This window comes from Salvelinus sp. IW2-2015, linkage group LG8, assembly GCF_002910315.2.
Source record: "Salvelinus sp. IW2-2015 linkage group LG8, ASM291031v2, whole genome shotgun sequence".
Classification (NCBI taxonomy): Eukaryota; Metazoa; Chordata; class Actinopteri; order Salmoniformes; family Salmonidae; genus Salvelinus; species Salvelinus sp. IW2-2015.
Window position 1 is genome coordinate 53,415,409 of NC_036848.1, and position 15,713 is coordinate 53,431,121.

Below are 15,713 nucleotides of genomic sequence, written 5' to 3' on the forward strand. Positions count from 1 at the left end.
AGAGAAGAGATATGCAGTACCAGTCAAAGTTGAAAACACCTAATCATTCAGAGTTTTATTTACTTTTAACTATTTCACATTGTAAAAAATAGTTTAGACTCAAACTCATAAAATAACATATGGAAACATGTAGTAACCAAAAGTGATTTATTTAACCAAAATATATTTTATATTATAGATTCTTTAAAGTAGCCACCCTTTGCCTTGATGGACAGCTTTGCACACTTCTATATACCTTGTCACAACAAACTGACTCAAACGATTAAGGAAAGAAATTCCACCAATATAACTTTTCGCAAGGCACATCTGTTAATTGAAATGCATTCCAGGTGACTACCTCATGAAGCTGTTGAGAGAGATGGCAAGAGTGTGCAAGATGTCATCGAGTCAAAGGGTGGCTACTTTGAAGAAATTGAAATATATTTTGATTTGTTTAACTCTTTTGGTTACTACATGATTCCATGTGTAATTTATAGTCTATTTTCTGCATTGTAGAATAACTAAGAAACCTGGAATGATAGCTGTTGTCAATTGTTGACTGGTACCGTATGCCGCACATCACACAATCCATTGTAGTTCGAATTTCTTCCAGATAAGGTAAATGCTGGGTATGGGGGGGGGGGGGGGGGGGTGCAGTACTAGGCTAGACAGAAACAAACAAACACAGCCCTAGACAGAGCCTCATCTATCATGAAAGAGTGTAATGCTCTAGTGGACATAATGCATTCTCTTCCTTCTCCCCTTTGTCTCCCTCTCTCATGACTGGTTAGTGAAGAGGCATACGTGCACACAGAAATTAGAGGGTTTGAGTGTAGGGGAGGAGGAGGTCCTAATTCTTAGGACATGCATGTCTTGGATTTCCACAATTCATTAAGCAATTGAAACTGCAGAGAGAGAAAGTTGACATTCCATAACAAAATCAGCTGCTTTGCATTTGGCCTTAATGGTTTGAAAGTGCCAGCGGTTTGCTACTCTGTGTGTGTTACCTGTATGTCTGCAGTAGTTCTTGTTTCCTACGGCGGATGCTCTCCAACTCCTGTCTCTCCTCGGGACTCAGATCATCAGGTACTAAGACGGGGGAGGTGAGAGTGAGAATAACAGTGCTCTGGCTCACCATGGCAACTAGCCTAGATCAATCAAAATATACTCAAACACCTCCTAGCCAATGACTGGGGTGACACACACTAAAACCAGCCACATCCCACCCTCTCCCCATCCCACAAGCACTCACAAGACCACAAAACCTTCCAGACGCCCACACAGGCTTGAACAATATATATCAGTACAAGATAAGAGAAAGAGAGAACCACATGTCCATCGGGAGGAAGAAAGGACACCCCATTACACCATAGGGGTAGCTGAAGTAGGCTGGAGCAGGAGACCAAACTATCAGCTTCCATTTTAACATTGGAGCCGAGAATAACTCTCACTTCCGCGAGCACACACACTCCCAAAATCCATGTGATAATTTCATCAGGGGAGGAGAACAGGATCAAAATGGATTACATACAAGCTTCTTTTTTGGGGGGGGGGTGATTTTTTTTCTCCCTCGCTCTCCCCTCCGCAGTGCTAGAGGCATCACTACAGACCCGGTTCGATCCAGGCTGTATCACCACTGGCCGTGACGGCGGGAGTCCATAGAATGGAGCACAATTGGCCCAGCTTGTCCGGGTTAGGTGAGGTTTTGGCCTGGGGGGGGGGGGGGGGGCTTTACTTGGCTCATCCGCTCTAACCACTCCTTGTGGCTGGTCGGGTGGCTGCAGGCTGACTGCGGTCGTCAGTGAACAGTGTTTTCCTCAGACACATTGGTGACGCTGGCTTCCGGTTAAGCGGGCGGGTGATAAGGAGCGCGATATGGTGGGTCACGTTTCAGAGGCACGCATGACTCGACCTTCACCTCTCCTGTTGCCCATTGGGGAAGTTGCAGCAATGACACAAGATCGTAATTGGGAAAAGGGGATAAAATAAATTCTGGCTTGTGAGCATTAAAAATGTCCATAATTTCAGCCAAGCAGCGAACTGTCAACCATAGAAGCCAGAGTGACGCCAGTGAGACGGAGAATGCAGATAATGACAAATATTTACTTAAAAAGGAAATTACCTTTATAGTTCACATTTTTTAAACTATGGTAGATGAATGTTCACTGCTGATTATTTTCATGGTTTTCCAGCCCTGGAGCCAAGTATCAGCCAGGAAGGGAGAGGTGGAGGAGCTGATGAGAGTGATCTCAGAACATAAAATCAAAGTTTGTCACGTGCGCCGAATAACAACAGCTCCCCTTACAGTGAAATGCTTACTTACAGGCTCTAACCAATAGTGCAAAAAAAAGGTATTAGGTGAACAATAAGTAAAGAAATAAATACAACAGTAAAAAACAGTAGCGAGGCTATACAGCACCCGGTTAGTCAGGCTGATTGAGGTAGTATGTACATGTAGATATGGTTAATTGACTATGCATATATGATGAACAGAGAGTAGCAGTAGCGTAAAGAGGGGTTGGCGGGTGTGGGACAATGCAGGCTAGTATTGGTTGTTTACCTCAGTTCAAAAGTAGAAATGGTCCATTTATATTTTTTTAGCAGTAGATCAGGGTTTCCAAAACTCGTAAAAATGATTATTATTATTATTGACTATGGCTTTTCAAATCACCCAGTATGCTATCTGCAGCGTTAGTTCTAGGCAAATGTTGCAATTCTTAAGCCATTCCTGGATCTTTGACCAAAAACGAGCTACATATGGACAAAGCAAAATAAATGACCTAATAACTCTGCCTCCTCACAGCAAAATCTACAGAGCTGGGAAGATTGTTATCCCCCATATATACCTGCTCAAAAAAAATAAAGGGAACACTTAAACACAATATAACTCCAAGTCAATCACACTTCTGTGAAATCAAACTGTCCACTTAGGAAGCAGCACTGATTGACAATAAATTTCACATGCTGTTGTGCAAATGGATTAGACAACAGGTGGAAATTATAGGCAATTAGCAAGACACCCCAATAAGAGTGGTTCTGCAGGTGGTGACCACAGACCACTTCTCAGTTCCTATGCTTCCTGGCTGATGTTTTGGTCACTTTTGAATGCTGGCAGTGCTTTCACTCTAGTGGTAGCATGAGACGGAGTCTACAACCCACACAAGTGGCTCGGTAGTGCAGCTCATCCAGGATGGCACATCAATGTGAGCTGTGGCAAGAAGGTTTGCTGTGTCTGTCAGCGTAGTGTCCAGAGCATGGAGGCGCTACCAGGAGACAGGCCAGTACATCAGGAGACGTGGAGGAGGCCGTAGGAGGGCAACAACCCAGCAGCAGGGCCGCTACCTCCGCCTTTGTGCAAGGAGGAGCAGGAGGAGCACTGCCAGAGCCCTGCAAAATGACCTCCAGCAGGCCACAAATGTGCATGTGTCTGCTCAAACGGTCAGAAACAGACTCCATGAGGGTGGTATGAGGGCCCGACGTCCACAGGTGGGGGTTGTGCTTACGCCCAACACCGTGCAGGACGTTTGGCATTTGCAGAGAACACCAAGATTGGCAAATTCGCCACTGCGCCCTGTGCTCTTCACAGATGAAGCAGGTTCACACTAGCAACGTGACAGACGTGACAGACTCTGGAGACGCCGTGGAGAACGTTTCTGCTGCCTGCAACATCCTCCAGCATGACCGGTTTGGCGGTGGTCAGTCATGGTGTGGGGTGGCATTTCTTTGTGGGGCCGCACAGCCCTCCATGTGCTCGCCAGAGGTAGCCTGACTGCCATTAGGTACCGAGATGAGATCTCAGACCCCTTGTGAGACCATATGCTGGTGCGGTTGGCCCTGGGTGGCCCTGAGTGCTCCTAATGCAAGACATGCTAGACCTCATGTGGCTGGAGTGTGTCAGCAGTTCCTGCAAGAGGAAGGCATTGATGCTATGGACTGGCCCGCCCGTTCCCCAGACCTGAATCCAATTGAGCACATCTGGGACATCATGTCTCGCTCCATCCACCAACGCCACGTTGCACCACAGACTGTCCAGGAGTTGGCGGATGCTTTAGTCCAGGTCTGGGAGGAGATCCCTCAGGAGACCATCCGCACCTCATCAGGAGCATGCCCAGGCATTGTAGGGAGGTCATACAGGCACGTGGAGGCCACACACTACTGAGCCTCATTTTGACTTGTTTTAAGGACATTACATCAAAGTTGGATCAGCCTGTAGTGTGGTTTTTCCACTTTAATTTTGAGTGTGACTCCAAATCCAGACCTCCATGGGTTGATAAATTTGATTTCCATTGATAATGTGTGATTTTGTTGTCAGCACATTCAACTATGTAAAGAAAAAAGTATTTAATAAGAATATTTCATTCAGATCTAGGATGTTTTATTTTAGTGTTCCCTTTATTTTTTTGAGCAGTGTATAATTTATCGACGACGAGAGCTACTCATTTCCCTTATAATCTATTTTCCTTGGAAAATTGGATACACAACTTTACGGCGTTCTGCAATTTCCTTCGGGAACTGGTCATTCGTGCCAATTTTGGTCCCAGCAAGTCTTTTACCCAGGCTTTTAACCATCATTTTATCTTTAAAAAGGAAGCAAATTTGGCAACGATTGGGCATTCATACCTCTACCTCTGTCCAAAGCGGTGTACACGTTCGAGTTGGATTTTGTCGACAGCGTCGCATGGAATCTGAAGCGCTGTAAGGAGGAACTCTAACTACAGATTCAGGAACTTCTCCTTTCTCTTGGATACCTGTAAGTACCAGATTCTCGCTCATGGATCTAGTCTGTGTCAAGTAAGGCTTCTCTCAAAAAGGAGAACACCGTTCTAAGTTCATTCACTTCGGTTTCAATCTTATTGACTGTCCCTTTTAGCTTGTTTGTTTCCTTCTCCAATGTCACAGCTTTTTCCATCACTCATCGAGGCTTGCCTTTATATCCTTGCTGACTAATTTGAAGTATACCCAGTTTGTCATTTATTGATTTTAACAGATCGTTTTCAACCTTTACCATTCCCGGTGGTGAAAATATTAAATCATCTGTAGAATAGTCAAGTTTCGTTTTGAAATCGGTTCCCGTCTTACTCTCCATCATGTTTGGGTGTTGCTTGTTTTCGTAATATTTGTCAATAAAACAAATCTTAAGACTAGAGAAATGTGTTCTTATCCAGATTGAAGGTTATCACCCACCAGATTGTGTAGTGCTAACATCTAGTCTAACTTGACGATATTGAATATTACGTTATCTTGAGGTGCTCTACATAACTACGTTCAGTCCGCTATTACCTTTTTTGTTGTTGAGCAAAACTTTTTTATTTTCAATTAAAAATAATTGTTCTGAAAGMAAGAGGCTTCAAAGTTTTAAAAAAACATTTGCAATCATATTTTGTAATAGAGCGCAAAACTTTATGCATTTTATCCCCCCAAAATATTTAGAAAACAAAAAATGTATTTGAAAACAAAACTCGCAGTCAACCAYCCTCCATTTTGGCCATTTTTTGATTGTCAGTTTGGCTACAACCAATACCGTTCAGCCTTTCTTTCCGACACAAAGGAAGTTATAGCGGACACSTACGAAGAAGGACTGTGTGATGATGGCATCTCAGGTAAGCACCACTGGGCGTTCTTCTGTCCAACTCCTACATAGCTAGTAGTTAGCTCCTACGATTCAGTGTCAGTTCATAACATTCTACTATATTACATCAATCAATCAATCAATTTTATTTTATATAGCCCTTCGTACATCAGCTAATATCTCGAAGTGCTGTACAGACACCCAGCCTAAAACCCCAAACAGCTAGTAATGCAGGTGTAGAAGCACGGTGGCTAGGAAAAACTCCCTAGAAAGGCCAAAACCTAGGAAGAAACCTAGAGAGGAACCAGGCTATGAGGGGTGGCCAGTCCTCTTCTGGCTGTGCCGGGTGGAGATTATAACAGAACTATGCCAAGATGTTCAAAAATGTTCATAAGTGACAAGCATGGTCAAATAATAATCATGAATAATTTTCAGTTGGCTTTTCATAGCCGATCATCAAGAGTTGAAAAACAACAGGTCTGGGACAGGTGGCGGTTCCATAACCGCAGGCAGAACAGCTGAAACTGGAATAGCAGCAAGGCCAGGCGGACTGGGGACAGCAAGGAGTCACCACGGGCGGCAGTCCCGACGCATGGTCAGGCAGAACATACATACATACATACTGTAGAATGATAAATACAATTATTCTCAAGCTAACCAAAAACATTTAGCTACAAAATGCCTGTTCTCGCCATTTTCAATTCATCTAACTTTCAATGCAACTCATAAGTAGGCCATGTCCTATTTGTTTCATAGTTGATATATAATCATATTTCATGACAGTGTAACGGTTAGCTTTTTTTTTTTACAGAAGGATGAAAGAGCACAATATGTTTGTCAGGGAATGCTATTCTGATATGTCAGATGACGAGTTAGACCAGAAAGTCAGGGCCATTAAGGCAAGGATCCCCCATGCAGGCTTTAGAATGGTCAGAGGAAGTCTCAGAGCAAATGGGCCATCTTTTACAATGGAGAAGAGTTAGGGAGTCTTTGCAGCGTGTAAATTGTGCAGGTATCATTGCCAGAATGATCCAGCTTCGTTGCATTGCTAGGCAAAAAATACTCTGTCCTGCTCCCCTGTCTCTCGTCCACATTGATACAAATCATTAAAATTGTTAAGGTACTAAGATGTATAATGTCTCCAACAAATCTAAGAAGTTATTTTAACTTTGTTACTCTTACTTATTCGTAGACAAATTTTCAATGTATGAAATTGGAGTTGTTCTTCGTCAACTGGTAATACATAAATAATGAAGCAGGTTAATATGTTAAACATTTCACTTTTAATTCCAATGCTATTTTTCAAGTTACCGGTATAGATGGATTTTCAATTAAGTATATTATTGTGTATGCATATTGCATATTTCCCCATCACCTAATGAACAACCACAATACCAGTCTGGTGTTAAGCTTTCTGTGCTGTATTGAAGTATCCTGAAAATGACATCTGCTGCTTTATATTAAACGGTCATATCTCAGTTATTGTATCTACAAAATATAAGCTGTTTTCTTTCAGAGTGCGAGCTGATCAAGGGGTGGAAAATGTAGATATTGCCAGATGCTCACTGTCAGAGGAACAGGCCGTGGAAGCTTTATTGCTGGAAAAAGTGTCCATAACCAAAAGGTAATTAAACTGTTCTGTGTTCTTTTTCTCTCTTCCTCTCTGCCTGTCTTGTTGTACATGGAACCTGTATCATAAACATTCATTAAAAAAAACTTTTCAGATTTACACCACAAACACTCAGCCATTTTCATTGGACTATCAAGCCCCTGCTGCTGCCAAGTCATGATTTCCCTGGGGGTTAGCCTTGCAATAACCAAGTGGTGAGACACATAGCCCTCTATATTTAAATGTTGCATGTACACTCAGATAGGTGTCTGCGTCACATAGTCAGTAACCACTCACAGGGGCACACACACACAACTTGCATTTCTATAACCTTGGACTCACCTCAGTGTTCACTATTCATGGAGGAAGATAATAATAATAATCACCCTTTAAGTACAGAGGCGAACCTGACCTTAGCACTACACAACTGATTCAAATGATCAAGTCATCATCAAGCGGTATTTATGATCTGGTAATGTAAAAAGTCTAATAATGACTTTTGCCTCTCCCCCTTCTCCCTAAATCCTCTAGGTTATATCAGCTGAGTTGGTGAACCCCTCCCGCATCTGAACTGGCTGACAGGCGGCACAGCATGATCATAGGTGAGAGGTCACTTGGTCGGGTCAACAGGAAGTATTTTTAAAAGAGATGCTTTACATTGAAATTAGGGATGCATGATATAGTCGGCTGATATTAGCTAAAAATGCCAACATCGGTATCAGCCGATGTCTAGTTTAACGCCCGATGTCAAAGCTGACGTGCATCCTATATAACAAAAGGTACATGACGTAATGACGCCACGTAAAATTTTGCGCTATACGTGCAACACAGCATTCCTAAGCTAGCCCACAATGTCTGCTATGTGGATGGAGCAGTCAACAAGTCGAGCAGTCATTTGAAAGAGTAGAGCCAAAATAATGGAATTCATTGCCCTTGACAATCAACCGTTCTGTTGTGGGTGATGTTGGCTTTTGCCGACTGGTCGAGCACCGGTTAACTTCTTACGGCTGAGATCCCGTTAACGGGATCAATATGACAACAGCCAGTGAAAGTGCAGGGTGCCAAATTCAAAAYATAAATCTCATAATTAAAATTCCTCCGACATACAAGTATTTTACACCATTTTAAGATACACTTCTTGTTAATCCCACCACAGTGTCCGATTTCAAATAATCGTGTGGTGCTTTCGCCGAAAAGCCTATGTTAGGTCAGCACCTATTCACAGAAAAACAGCCATTTTTACAGCCAAAGAGAGGAGTCACAAAAATCAGAAATAGAGAGAATGAATCACTAACCTTTGATGATGATCTTCATAGGACTTCATGTTACACAATACATGCATGTTTTGTTCAATAAAGTTCATATTTATATCCAAAAATCTGTTTACATTGGCGCGTTACGTTGAGTAATGTTTTGCAGAGAGCCACATCAATTTACAGAAATACTCATAATAAACATTGATAAAAAGATAAGTATTAAACATGGAACTTTAGATAAACTTCTCCTTAATGCAACCGCTGTCAGATTTCAAAAAAACTTTACGGAAAAAGCACACCATGCAATAATCTGAGTACAGCACTCAGAGCCCAAATAAGCCATAAAGATATCTGCCATTTTTTGGAGTCAACAGAAGTCAGAAATAGCATTATAAATATTCACTTACCTTTGATGAACTTCATCGGAATGCACTCCCAGGAATCCCAGTTCCACAAATGTTTGTTTTGTTCGATATAGTCCATCATTTATGTTATCATTTATGTTCGCGCATTCAGTCTAGTAATCCACATTCATGACGCGCAGTTCAGACGAAAAGTCAAACTCCATTACAGTTCGTAGAAACATGTCAAACGATGTATAGAATCAATCTTTAGGATGTTTAACATAAATCGTCAATAATGTTTCAACCGGAGAATTCCTTTGTCTTCAGAAATGCGATKGAAAGCAGGTCGCTCTCACGTGACCGCGCATGTTCAGCTTGTGCCAGACACCTGACTCAGAGCTGTCCTTCCCTCATTCTTCACAGTAGAAGCATCAAACAAGGTTTTAAAGACTGTTGACATCTAGTGGAAGCCTTAGGAAGTGCAAAATGACCTATAACCCACTGTATATTGGATAGGCAAACCTACAAACCTCAGATTTCCCACTTCCTGGTTGGATTTTTTCTCAGGTTTTTGCCTGCCATATGAGTTCTGTTATACTCACAGACATCATTCAAACAGTTTTAGAAACGTCAGAGTGTTTTCTATCCAAATCTACTAATAATATGCATATCTTAGCCTCTGAGCCTGAGTAGCAGGCAGTTTACTCTGGGYACCTTTTCATCCAAGCTACTCAATACTGCCCCCCCAGCCATAAGAAGTTTTAACACTACCAAGTGCGCTATTTTTCCGATGTTGCCCTACCGGAGTTACACAGTAATAGCGTCACAACATACATACGGTGTTCCATAGTTTGGGTCTTTGCGTGTCAAAAAAGATACCATAGCACTGTCAAAGCTGTACAAAAAAAAGTCTGCAAACAAGCAAACACCGGCCACGAACGATGTGTTTACAATACCGCGTTGGTAATAAAGCATAATGTGTTTGACCGCAACTTTTGGGTGAGCTAGCTTTAGCTTGGTACCTAGCTAGCACCAATACAACCAGCCTGAAAACAATAACCAGTAGAAACTACAGTCATTTTCATAATTGTTAGCAATGATTTAGGAATCCTTGTGAATAAGTATTAACTAGGTTGCCACTTGTTGTTCRCCTATTGATGAAAATAAATARCTAGCCAGCTACTTAACCCTGTTGCCCAGAGCTACCGTTATAAGACGCCAGCTTGCTTCATCTGGCTAGTGAGGCTCGACCGGACCGGGTTTTGAAGCTAGCCACAAGTGGAATTTGCGGTTTGCCTTCAAAATAAAAGTGTCATTGACAGTAATGCAAATGTATACAAATAGAATCATGCCATACTTTTATTTAGATGGCTAACCGCAAAGTCCACTATTGTGGCTAGCTTCACATAGATGTTAACACCACCATTAATCAAATAAGAACAGTCTTATAAATTAGGGTTATTTTAGATGACACCTAGCTATATAGTTAGGTGTAGAAGACAGAACTCTCTCCCAACCTCCTCTTTCTTTATAATGCACACCATATGTGCATTGAAGTACTGATTGAACTTTATAATGTTACAATTATATTTATAATGCATGTATTAATAACACCTGGATAATGAACTTTTAATAAAGCGTTTCACATTCTCCACTGGTTGAAATTAAGTATCTCACTGAAATACGACACCTATCCTGTGTCCTCAGATTAATGCAGGTGAAGGGAGTTAGATATGCATAGGCAGTGTAGTTGTACTGTTATTTTTCTGTATATATGAATTACAAATCAGCCTTTACTTAAATCATGTTTCTAGTCTATTGCATAGTTACAATGTGTAATCATTGATGTCACAGGAGCGGTAAACACTGTTGAAGTGTATATCTGTAATACATACAAAGAATGGAGTTTGATACACCTGGTATTGGATATGACAGAAAAAGAAAGTCAAAGATTCATACCTGAACCACACCTTTATTGCCAAGGAAGAGTACATGATCAGTGAATATATTCAATGTACAGGCTACACTGTGGGGATCTCATGCGTGGTAATAACTACAGTACATGTATATAGGACTTGCATCCTTGGCACAATAAAGTTATTATATTCTACTCTATCCATAGGCTTCATTAATGCCATTCAGACTTGAAGTCGATACAACTATGATAGCTGAGGTTCATAGGTTCTGAACTAATATTCATACCAAACGTTTTAGGTTCCATACACAGATCAGCTATATACTGTAGCTAGCTACACATCCATAGGCACAGTTATTTTTATCCTCCACTACACAATAAGCAAATAAATAGTTGTACATTCAAAGTGCAGTAAAAGCTTTAGCTAGCTAGATTCTTTACATCCACTGTGTTACAAGACAACCAGCAAACCAGGCTGTCTTCTCAGGAGTCCCTAAAACATKAATCAACCTGAATTACAATGTCCTACTCATGTCATAACATTAGCTAGCTAGCTGGCTAATGTTAGCTAATTTGCTAAATWGCGWTTTTTGTCAATTTACTTTATTACAAAAAAAAAAATGCACAATCGTTTGTCTCTACATTAACATATTCCTCTCAATTGTACATTTTTTGCTTGACTTGTTATAACTCCTAACATTTGCTTCCACCGTAATGTTGTCAGCCATCTTTGCTGAAGAAAGTCACCAGCGACGGATGGCTTGCGTCAAATTCGTCATTGGAACCACTCGATATGATTGGTCATATAAAAACCTTGGGACCCAAATGCATAATGAGTGCTCTAACTCCCCCTTGTGGTGGTCTGGAACAATGAAGCCGTGACGCTGGGTACCTCTAAGTCCCGCAGTGTAAGCTCGCAACTTTTAAAGGAGGAACTGCTGTACCACACCTCCTCGTGCCTTATTGCTATTATAAACTGGTTATCGACATAATTAGAGCAGTAAAAATGTATATGTTTTGTCATACCAATGGTATACAGCCTGATATACCACGGCTGTCAGCCAACCAGCATTCAGGGCTCAAACCACCCAGTTTATAATCAGTGATAAATCAGCAAACAAATATATGAGCTATACCACCTCTACTTATTTGCCCAGCCAGAGAATTAACCAAATATACATAGAGGTTCAGTGAAACAAAATCACATTGGATTGATTAAGATAAGTCACAGGTGTTTGGTTGAGAGTAGGCCTAGGCTATCGAGCAACTGCAAGTGAAGAGCAAAATAATCCACTTGTTAAGATACACAACATCCTGGCTAAATGTTCTGATCAGTGCAAATAAATGAGCCAACTAGGCAAGATGATCATGAGCAGCACTCACCTCAGCTAACATTTCCAAAAGCCTAATTCTGGCCCAACCAATATCCAAACGGAGATTCAGTGGAAAGAAAAGGAACATTGATTGAGCATGTCCCCATGCCTGTCTCAAAGCAGCGTGAAACAGTGCATTAATAGACAGTGGTGGAAAAAGTACCCAATTGTCATAATTGAGTAAAAGTAAAGATACCTTAAAAAGAGAATTACTCAAGTAAAAAGTCAACCAGTAAAATACTACTGAAGTAAAAAGTATTTGGTTAAGTATATTTAAGTATCAAAAGTAAAAGTATAAATAATTTCAAATTCCTTATATTAAGCAACCTAGACAGCACAATTTTCTTGTTTATTTACGGACAGTCAGACATAATTTACAAACGAAGCATGTGTTTAGTGAGTCTGCCAGATCAGAGGCAGTAGGGATGACCAGGGATGTTCCCCTGATAAGTGTGTGAATTAGAAAATGTGTGTCCTGCTAAGCATTCAAAATGTAAGGAGTACTTTTGGGTGTCAGGGAAAATGTAAGGAGTAAAAAGTACACTATTTTCTTTAAGAATGTAGTGGATTAAAAGTTGTCAAAAATATGAATATTAAAGTAATGTATAGATGCCCAAAAAAAAGTACTTAAGTAAAAATACTTTAAAGTACTACCTAATTACTCTACACCGCTGGAAATATTGCTTCAAATGTATTAAAAATTGGATGACTTTCAGTAAGCAATAATTTGATGTCTTCAATTGCATTAGCCTACTTTATTCCAATATGTTCGTCATTCAGTGATATCTATCCCCACAGTAATCCTCTATGGATCCATCCAGTTGTGGTTAAGAAAACAGTGCATTTGGTGAAGAGATGGGTGAAGTGACATGCCTCGTAAAGTGTAGAACTTCTACACCTGCATTGCTTGCTGTTTGGGGTTTTAGGCTGGGTTTCTGTACAGCACTTCGAGATATTAGCTGATGTACGAAGGGCTATATAAAATAAACTTGATTGATTGATAGAACTGCCAGGAGGAGAGTAGTAACGGGCGCTGCCTAGCAACCATCAAGAGCTTAAGAGTGTAGTGCGTGCCAATGCCGCCTCAGCATTACGGCTACATTTCATACTAAGCCGTAGGCAGGAATTTACTTCAATCATGACTAGGTCGTGCATGGCTTTGTTGCCAGCAATACCTTTCATATATAAAAGAAAGCGGACAAAAAGAAGGCGGGATGCTAAAGTTGGCGGAAAAACGTCTTGGTTTGAAAGGTGTATCAGTGACAACACCATGAATGCTGTAATGATTGGGTTAACGGGGTAAATAATGCTGTAATCAATGGGTTAAATAGTGCTGTAATCAATGGGTTAAATAGTGCTGTAATGGTAAAGAGTCTGTATGTTAAGGCCACTTGGAGTCTAAATGGCTCCTCTTACTTCCATCAATAAAAACATTTAAAACAATGAAGAATCATCTTTTGTATTGTGGATATTTTACAGTCAGCATTGACCCTGGGTCTCGACCCCGCCCTGTGCAACTGGGTCCTGGACTTCCTGACGGGCCGCCCCCAGGTGGTGAGGGTAGGTAACAACATCTCCACCCCGCTGATCCTCAACACTGGGCCCACAAGGGTGCGTTCTGAGCCCTCTCCTGTACTCCCTGTTCACCCCACGACTGCGTGGCCATGCACGCCTCCAACTCAATCATCAAGTTTGCGGATGACACTAAGTGGTAGGCTTGATTACAACACGACGAGAACGGCCTACAGGGAGGAGGTGAGGGCCTCTCGAGTGTGGTGTCAGGAAAATAACCTCACACCAACGTCAACAAAACAAAGGAGATGATTGTGGACTTCAGGAAACAGCAGAGGGAGCACCCCCCTATCCACATCGACGGGTCCAGTAGTGGAAAGGTGGAAAGTTTTAAGTTCCTCGGTGTACACATCACGGACAAACTGAATTGGTCCACCCACACAGACAGCGTTGTGAAGAAGGCGCAGCAGCGCCTCTTCAACCTCAGGAGGCTGAAGAAATTCGGCTTGTCACAAAAAGCACACAAACTTCTACAGATGCACAATCGAGAGCATCCTGTCGGCTGTATCACCGCTGGTACGGCAACTGCTCCGCCCACAACCGTAAGGCTCTCCAGAGGGTAGTGAGGTCTGCAGAACGCATCACCGGGGGCAAACTACCTGCCCTCAGGACACCTACCCACCCGATGTCACAGGAAGGCCATAAAGATCATCAAGGACAAACACCCAAGCCACTGCTGTTCACCCCGCTATCATGCCAGAAGGCAGGTCAGTACAGGTGCATCAAAGCAGGGACCGAGAGACTGAAAAAACAGCTTCTATCTCAAGCCAACAGACTGTTAAACAGCCACCCACTAACATTTAGCGGCCGCTGCCAACATACTGACTCAACTCCAGCCACTTTAAAAATGGGAATTGATGGAAAATTATGTAAAAATGTACCACTAGCCCACTCTTAAAACAATGCCACTTACTATAGATGTTTACATACCCTACATCTACCATCTCATATGTATATGTATAGTACTGTAACTCTATATCATTACTGCTTTTGCCATCTTTATGTAATACATGTACCACTAGCCACTTTAAACTATGCCACTTTTATGTTTACATACCCTACAGTACTCATCTCATATGTATATACCGTACTCTATACCATCTACTGCATCTTGCCTATGCCGTTCTGTACACTCACTCATTCATATATCTTTATGTACATATTCTTTATCCCTTTACACGTGTGTGTATAAGGTAGTAGTTGTGGAATTGTTAGGTTAGATTACTTGTTGTTATTACTGCATTGTCGGAACTAGAAGCACAAGCATTTCGCTACACTCGCATTAACATCTGCTAACCATGTGTATGTGACTAATAAAATTTGATTTGATTTGACCTGATACATTTGTTAAAACTAGCTACCAGTATATGACAGCAGTTCAATGTTTGTGGTGGGTATTGAGAAGGCTTGGGAGGGATAGTTTGGTTACATTGTGTAGTCTTGTCCATCCAAACAGACACACACTGTTCTGCCCACGCACTGATAAGAGCATGCAGTTACTGTTGCATCTCTCAATCAGACCTTAACACACACACATTGCGTTATCAGCTGATACAGCATGTCCTCAATTTTTGCTGTGTGTTTCCTGATGTCAAGAGGTGGCTGTTTCCTAGCAGTGTGACGATAATATGAGCCGGAATAGGGGTAGACATACAGCGTGTAGTGTTCCTACCTGAGCGAGTTGGTCTCTTCCAGTCCTCCCACTGTTACCAGTATAACACAGGTCCAGACGCAGGTCTCTCCCAGAACACTTGCTTCACCCTTTAGTCTGTCTACCAGTCTCCACAGAGCCCACACACACAGTCTCCACAGAGCCCACACTCACAGTCTCCACAGAGCCCACACTCACAGTCTCCACAGAGCCCACACTCACAGTCTCCACAGAGGCCCACTCCGTCTCCAATCACAGTCCTCCACAGAGGCCCACATCAGGTCTTTAGTCTTGGTCTACTGCCGGCAGGGCGCTCGCACGCACAACACACACACACACACCGCACAACCGCACCCCGCGCAGCCACCCCCAGTCACGCCCATTCCACTCACTACTGTAGAATGACTTTCCCAGGTCAGGTCAGACACTTGCTCACCAGTCCAGC

General features: G+C 42.0%; 1 protein-coding gene across 2 annotated transcripts in view; it reads right to left on the minus strand.

Annotated features, from left to right (window-relative positions):
• Positions 1–15,713, minus strand: part of LOC111968152 (cytohesin-1) — a 42,960-nt gene that overhangs the window by 19,938 nt on the left and 7,309 nt on the right. The window contains exon 1 of one of the 2 annotated variants that reach the window (XM_023993724.2): positions 15,290–15,429. The exons of the other annotated variant lie outside the window; for it this stretch is intronic. The gene's annotated coding sequence lies outside the window, so the exon portion shown is untranslated. Of the gene's footprint in view, positions 1–15,289; positions 15,430–15,713 lie in introns of those variants that run through there. 2 annotated transcript variants of the gene reach the window in all.